Source organism: Myotis nattereri, assembly GCF_964212035.1.
Source record: "Myotis nattereri genome assembly, chromosome: 1".
Lineage (NCBI taxonomy): Eukaryota > Metazoa > Chordata > Mammalia > Chiroptera > Vespertilionidae > Myotis > Myotis nattereri.
Window position 1 is genome coordinate 23,124,582 of NC_138075.1, and position 8,044 is coordinate 23,132,625.

Below are 8,044 nucleotides of genomic sequence, written 5' to 3' on the forward strand. Positions count from 1 at the left end.
CGTGGAGGGGTGGCAGTGCCAGGGAGTGGGTTCTCCTGTGTCTGGCTCCAACAACCGGTTTATTGTGATGATTCTATTTGTGTTCCCTGTGTTCTGTTTGACTTGGCAGCCAGGCAGGGAAAGGGCAGCAGGTTCACTCTGGTTTGTACTGGGTGGTTCCTGCAGCCACACCCAGGCATTAAAGCCTGAGGCTTGCACCGGGATGCCTTCACCTGGGGGCCCTCTGAGTGCAGAAGCAAGGTGTGGGAAGTATTTCCTTTTTGTGGGCCAGCCAGGTGTGGCTGGCATTTCACCTATTCCTGTATTACTAACTTCACCCAGATCCAGGTCAAAGGGCAGGCTTAGAAGACCTCCAGTCACCCTGGGATCTGGGACCCTGGGACCGTTGATAATGTCCATTGGGGCTGGATTACACTAAGTCCCTATTACCTATGGGCACCTTAACTTTTAGATTCAAAGCAAACATCCACGTTGATAATTGTGTTTTACTTCGGGGGACTCATGTTCCCGAAGTTGAAATCTAGACTTTCCTAAAGCATCCAAAATAGGGCTTCTTTTCATACAAGGTGGTAGCATTCAAAGACAACAGACTTCAGGGTCAAACAGGCTTAGCCTAGGACTCTGGATTTGACCCCTTATTTATCTGATCCTCTATCTAGAACTAAAATCTCTGGCATGTGGGAAATAACAGCTAACACTTATGCTACATTCCTGGCATTGTTCTAAGCATTTTTATGAAAACTCATTTGAGCTTCCAAACAACCTTAAAGAGGTGAAGTAGGTGAGTAATATTACTGCCATCCCCTTTGACAGATGAGAAACTGAGGCACAGAGAGGTTAAGGAAATTACCAAAGGCCACCCAGCTAAGACAGGGCCAGGATTCCACTGCGGGTCATCTGGCTCTGGAACCCATGTGCTTAACCACCGGGTGGAAGTGCCCTTCCTAGAGAGCTAACAGTGTACAGGGGCTAGAGATGCCGTGGAGAGCAGGCGCAGACACAGCCCCCACCCAGTCCCCTCCCTGTCGTCCCCACACTTTACCTCTGAGGCTCCCAAGTCAACTTGAAAAGAGCCTTCCTACCAAGCCTAGAAGCTTGCCCTTGCCCTGGACCCTGGGGTAGCCTTTTGTGAATTCAGGCATTTCCTAGTGAAGGTAACATCGTGGGCATCCAGCCAGGTCCTAAAAAATGACCTTCAGAACAATTAGCTTTCATGGGACCCTCACCTGCCGCAGGGGCAGGAACAAAGCCTTGCCCAGACGCTCTGGGGGCCTGTCTCGGAAGGGCATTCTACTGGGCAATGTGTGTGTCTCTCTCTATGTTCCTTCACATTCTAGGGCAGTGATGGTGAACCTTTTGAGCTCGGTGTGTCAGCATTTTGAAAAACCCTAACCTAACTCTGGTGCCGTGTCACATATAGAAATTTTTTGATATTTGCAACTATAGTAAAACAAAGATTTATATTTTTGATATTTACTTTATATATTTAAATGCTATTTAACAAAGAAAAATCAACCAAAAAAATGAGTTCAAGTGTCACCTCTGACACGCGTGTCATAGGTTCGCCATCACTGTTCTAGGGGGTGGCAGAACCAGGCTAGGGTGCAGGGAGTCACCAAGCATGTCCAGCAAGCAAGGGCCCAGAGCCCTTCCCTGAAGAAAGTGGCCCTGACCTAGACAGCCAGGTGATGAAACCATTTCCTCTTCCAGAGCGGCTGGCAGGGCCTGGCAAGGCCCCAGGCTTTGTTCAACAGGCCACTCCCTACCGGATGTGATAATGTACACCGTGGGCTTGAGACAGTTAGAATTACTTCTTAAATGGAGGCAAGGTGTAGGTAATTACCATCGCCCACATTTATGGCGTGCTTGGCATGCTCTATGTGGTTGATATGGATTCATTCATTTAATCCTTAAAACAACACTGTGAAATGGGTTCTATGATTATCCTCATTTGACATTAAAAAAAAAAACATGGAGGCATAGAGACGTTAACTTCCCTGAGTCTGCACAGGCAATAAGCGAAATTCAAACCCAGGACTGGCTGACTTCTGAGACCATGATCTTAACTATCTCAAAGCAAAGTGGAGGCCCCTCCCTCAGGGTCAGTGGAGACAGGGGACCAGGGAGGAGTCTTGAGACATTGCCATATTGGACTGGGGGTGGGGGTGTGGGAGGGGAACCAAGGCTCCAAAGTCCAGTTTCCTGGAGATCCTTGGGACCACTGGGTCCATGTCTCCAGAGCGCCATCTGATTCTCAGGCTCTCACTGGCCACTTCGGAGATCCATGAGCTGGAGATGGCTTCAGACTAACTAGATCCCATACTAAGGTCTAAAACTTGGTTCTTTGTCTGGATATGCCCTGTCCCTCTGCATTTGGGTTCTGCTCTGAGGCTGGGATGGCATCATGCAAGGCCGAAGTCAAAATCCCCAAGGCACCCTTCTATTCCTGGTCCTTTTATAGCACTTCCTCTCCCTCCACCTCCTCTCAATAAAACACAAACACACCTTGGGAGTATTTAACACCACCAATCCTGGAGCCAGACTCCCTGGTTTTTAATCCCAGCTCTGCCACTCATTTGCAAAGTTTTAATCTCCCAAATGAATTACTCTTTCTGTGCCTCAGTTTTCTTATCTGTAAAATGGGACTAGCAATAGTATCACCCTTATAGTGTTGCTGGGAGGACAATGAAATACTGTATGTGTATGGCAAATGCTCAATAAATGTTAGGCATTTTTGTGGTGGTAGTTTATTATTTCTTTGCATCCTTCTTTTTCTGGATATAAGTGCGTAGAAATCTGGCTCTAAGCAGTCATTTTCTGGGCTATGGTTCATACTCCTCCTCCCATGTTCTTCTGCTGTCAATTCTTACGTAGTTTCTGAAGAGGTGCAGGATTTGGTACTCTTAGAATGGGGAAGAAATCCTTTAGATTAGGTCAGGGGTCTTTGGGAAATTCCTTTAAGATAATTTTCCTGAAAATTTTAATAGGTCAACTTGGGCAGGCAGCTATTAATTCATAACAGCTGCTGAGAAATTGCTGTCAACACCTCATAGAGGTTAGGTTGAAAGTCAGGAAACCTGAAATAATTATTGAGCAACAGCAATGTAGGGGATTACTAATGGCAAAATAAACAACCTGTAAAAAAAAATTAAAAAAAATCCACCAGCCCCACCCTTGGCTGTGTTCCCCTAGAGACTCTCACCTTCTTTTCTTAGATTATCATCTCAGCCTGACTACAAACCATGTCTGAATAGATTTTAATTTCTTTTGGGCATCTAACATAAGGGCCATACAAACCCAAGTGCCTACTAAATATAAGCTGATGATGATAGGGGCCTAGGATAGAAAGTGAGCCACTAAATGGGTGAGCTAGTGCTGCAAAGGAGGGTCAAGATAAAGAGGTACCTTATCGCAAATCTGAACAAAGGAGTGTATTTCCTGTGAAGTCTGATGAGAAGAAGAAAAAATGTGGTTTGACTCCATCACACACAGCAACTTACAGTGGGTCTTGCCCTGCCGTAGTACTTCAAAGACCTGAGCAGCACATTTGTGGTTTGGTTGTGTTACCCGATTCTGGGGCTTAGACATGCTGTGCTTAGTTCATGGCTATAGAGTTTCCAGTCCTCCTTTAAGCTCTTACGTTATGGTTTCAGGTTGGCCACACGTCTCTCTCCACTATTCAGATGGAACAGCGGCCAGGTATCTCCCACAGAGACCATATTAATGATAATAGTAGCTGCCACTGAGCTGTTGCCAATTGCCAGGCATTGCTGTATCTTCTTTCTTTCTTTCATTGAATTTAGAGAAGAGGGTTGGGGAGGGAGGGGGGGGGAGGAGAGAAACATCAATTTGTTGTTCCACTTATTTATGCGTTCTGTGGTTGATACTTGTATGTGTCCTGGCCCAGGATCGAACTCTCAACCTTGGCATATCAGGACTATGCTCTAAACAACTGAGCTACCTGGCCAGGGCCTATGTGTCATTCATAAAATGCCCACTTTATAGGTTAGGAAACTGAGGCTTAATACAAATAAAGTAACTTACCCAAAATCACATGAGTAGAAATTGTCAATTCTGAATGCACACCCAGGACCGTGCCATGTGGCTGCCAGAGCGGGGTACTTATACACTAAATCGCACACCGTCGCTCTATTCTTTCCTCCTTCCACGCCTTTGACTTTGCTGCGCTTTGCCCTTCTCTCCTGCACACCTATTGAGAATGTCATCTCCACTCTCTCCACCCTTCGAAGACCTTCTCTGTTCTGCTGTCCCAACCATTCTAGTGCAAAGTAACCTCTCACTCCTCTGAACTTTTTCATTGGGACGATTTATTTTTGGCACTTCATTCTGCATTATCTTGTATTTTTATTCAAATGTTTTATTGCATAAACTACAAGCTCCCGAAATCAGGATCCGTGTATTCCCCCAGCTCTCAGCCTAGAACTGTGGACACAGGAGATGCTCATTAAGTGTCCAAACAAAAGAAAACTCAAGATAAATGTTTCAAACGTGGCCTCTGCACAGAGGTCATTTTCAACAAGTGAGAAAAGTTGTGAGCTCAGCTACTTTGAACTGTAAATCTTTTTGTAGTGCCTGGGCCAGTACATCGGTGACAAATAACTATTTGAGGAACGAAAGAAAGAATGAAATTCCCTCTCCATCACTTATGAGTGACCTGGGCAAATTAGCTGAACTCCTCCAACTCTGTTTCCTTCTCTGTAAAGCGGGGATGATTCTTAGAGAGTGTGTGTGAGCTTAGAGACACGCGAAGCGTGTCCTCTCACAGTCCTTAACACACGAGCGCTACCATCGTTACCATTATCACCATTATTACTTTCTAAATCTTTCGTGGGAAATTTCCCAGCAATTCAAAAATAGAGGACTTGGGTCACTCAGTGAGAGGTGGGCAATGGCCCCACGAGGTGAACAAAACCATGCTACGCAGCCGCATGACCCACCGTCTTCTGCCTGGTGGTGTTGACCGGGTTTCAGGGTTACGTTTTGTTTTTGCTTGTGGCCAAGTCTGTGGCTAAGTCGGAAGCCCCGTGGTGTCTTCCTATGGAACTCAGCATACCGTTGCTGCGGGGGCCTGCTTTTCCTTTCTTTATTAAGAAAGGGAAACAGGAAATCGAATGTAAAACCCTCCAACGGTTAGTGTCACACCGAAGCTGTGAATTTAACCACACCCCCGCCAGGAAATGAAAGTACAGTTCTCACAGTGATGTTCCCTCTCCTCTGTGACCCACACTGTGTTTTTCAGATTTTAGTTAGATAGTGCAGATGAAAGGGCTGAACTTTGGGCAGCGGGCTGTCATTGGGTATTTGTTGATTTGGGCATAGAGGAACACAGATTTGATATTGCACAAATGGAGAAGGGACTTGCATTTTTTAAAAAGAATATATTTTTATTGCTTTCAGAGAGGAAGGGAGAGGAAGGAAGAGATAGAAACATCAATGATGAGAAGGAATCATTGATTGGCTGCCTCCTGCACATTGGACCAAGCCCGCAACCCAGGCATGTGCCCTTGACTGGAATCGAACCTGGGACCCTTCGGTCCGCAGGCCGATGCTCTATCCACTGAGCCAAACCAGCTAGGGCGGGACTTTCATTTGCTATAGGACAATGTGGCTCCATCAAACTGTGGGGTCCACAGCCAGATTCTGACCCACAGACAGGTTTTTTTGTTCCAGCTTACGTAATGTATTTTGTTTCTTTGTTAATCCTCACCTGAGGATATTTTTCCATTGATTTTTAGAGGGGGAGAGAGAGAGAGAGAGAAAACAAAAAATCAAAGTGAGAGAGACACATCTGTTGGTTACCTCCCACATGCGCCCAGATGGGGGCCAGGGATTGAACCTGCAACCCAGATATATGCCCTTGACTGGGAATCAAGCCTGAGACCCTTTGGTGCATGGGTCGATGCTTTAATTAACCACTGAGCCACACCAACAAGGGCTACATAATGTATTTTAAAATTGCTTCATTGCCAATGTTTAAAAACTGAGATTTGGCACATTTGCGCACACACACTCAATATAGAATTGGGGCCTCTCTTGGGGGAAGGGGACTGGTGATAGTGGGTGACAGCTGCCCCTTTAAGTGGACACATGTCTTTGATTTGGTGCAGTCACAAAACTTTGGCTGCCTTTTAGATACACAGAACATAAGCCTGGTAGCTCAAATGCCCGGGGGGGCAGGCAGGTAAAACAAATGCGTGCAGCTGGTGGGCTGCTGCTGCTGTGCTTCTAACCTGTTCACTATGACCTGCCCATGTGTTACTAGCTTCTCGAGGGCGAGGACTGTGCCTTAGCCCCGGCTTTATTTCCAGAGCCCAGTACAGTGTGCCTGGCCTGCTGGCACAGAGTAAGTACTCAATACACATTGAGTGAATAGGTGAAGGGATCCCTTGTTGAGTCTTTGGGGGCAGGGAGTCTAGAAATGGGACTCAACTCTGAGTCCTCTGGGGAGTTGCTGCTAAGTCCTAAAGGTGACATGACTGACCTGGATTCATAAGTATTTTTTTAAATGATGATGCCATGCTGACGTTCATACGGGATTTCCACATTGTTTCTCTAATTCTTATGCAATGGGCTGAAACACACACCTTGCATACCACCAGCAGACAGATTTAAAGAGGCACCTGGGCTATCTATCACAAAGTGGTATAGAGTAGTGGTTGCAAGTTTGGGAGCTGGAGCCAGGCTGCCTGCTCTTCCACTCACCAGCTGTGTGGTCTTGGGCATGTTACCTCATCTCCCTGTGGCTTCATTTCCCCATCTGTGAAATGAGGATATTAAGGGTACCCACCTCTAAAGCGAGGATTGCCTGAGCTGCTGGCTGTTGAATGTCTAGAAGAGCAAGCGTGCAGTTAGTAGTCAATCAACATTAGTTAGGACCCTCACTCTCGAGAGCCCCTTTATGTGAAAGAAAGAAACCAAAATAAATGACAAATGGGAGAGACAAATGTGCTACAGGATTTGAAATTTCTTACATACTGAGCACAGAGGATATTGTTTTAACTTGTTCTCATCCCTGGAAGATGTTCGAATTCATTATTAGTTTCTTGGCAGTAAAGCATGTGTTTTTCTAGGTGATGGCAGTAGTGCCTAATACACATAATTCCTGTAATACCCACCCACCGTGTAAACCGGGTCCTCTTCCCTCCTTGTCATGGTCATGGGCTGCAGGATCTTCTCTCCCTTTCCCGTAAGTGGCCCAGCGTCATCTCGTTCAGGGGGAGCTACTCTCACCACTGCAGCTGTTCTAAAATTGTGAGCATGCCAGCATCCACCCTCCTTCCCTCTCGGCTCCCCCAGGCTCTCTCCTGTTCCCTCTCTGTCACAGCAGGGTGAGTAGCTGTCAGGATTTATGAGCCTAAAACAGGCACTGTTTCAATTCTGGAAATTTCCCAAGAAATGCCAGTTAGGTTCCCACCTCCCCCATAGCCAGTTTATTCCTGGGTGAATATCATTATTATTCTGCTATCAGGGGCCAACGCTGAGATCAGGGACAAAGGACTGAAGACAACACATGTGTGTGCACATGCACACAGATTTGTGTTTGGAAGATCAGGAGGCAGCTTCCAACACAGTATCAAGTGAACACGTTTGGGGCAGTGATGCCTTGAGAGTGTTGAAAAGATAGGCCCTACTTTAATAAAGCCCAATACATGAAAGTGCGAATATTAAAACAGATGAATTAAGTGGTGATTAACCATCTTTCAAAAAATCATTTTCTATATGAAGGCCATATCAGGGATTTAATTATGGTACAGGGCCTCCTCTAATCCTGTCTTCATTTTCTCAAAAAATATGAGTACCAGCTGACACCCAGACCCCACTAGCCTCATCTAAATTGCTCAAGTATGACATGCTCAGCACTCTGGTGTCCCTCCTGTGCCTCTGGCCAGCCTCTCCCGGCGTGGCATAGCAGAGGGAGCAGCCAGCACAGTGGGATGGAGATGTCAGGTTCTAGTAGTGGTGACAGAATCACAGCTGCCTTGGCAGTTCCTAGATGGTGCCATAGGGACAGCAGGGATGGAGG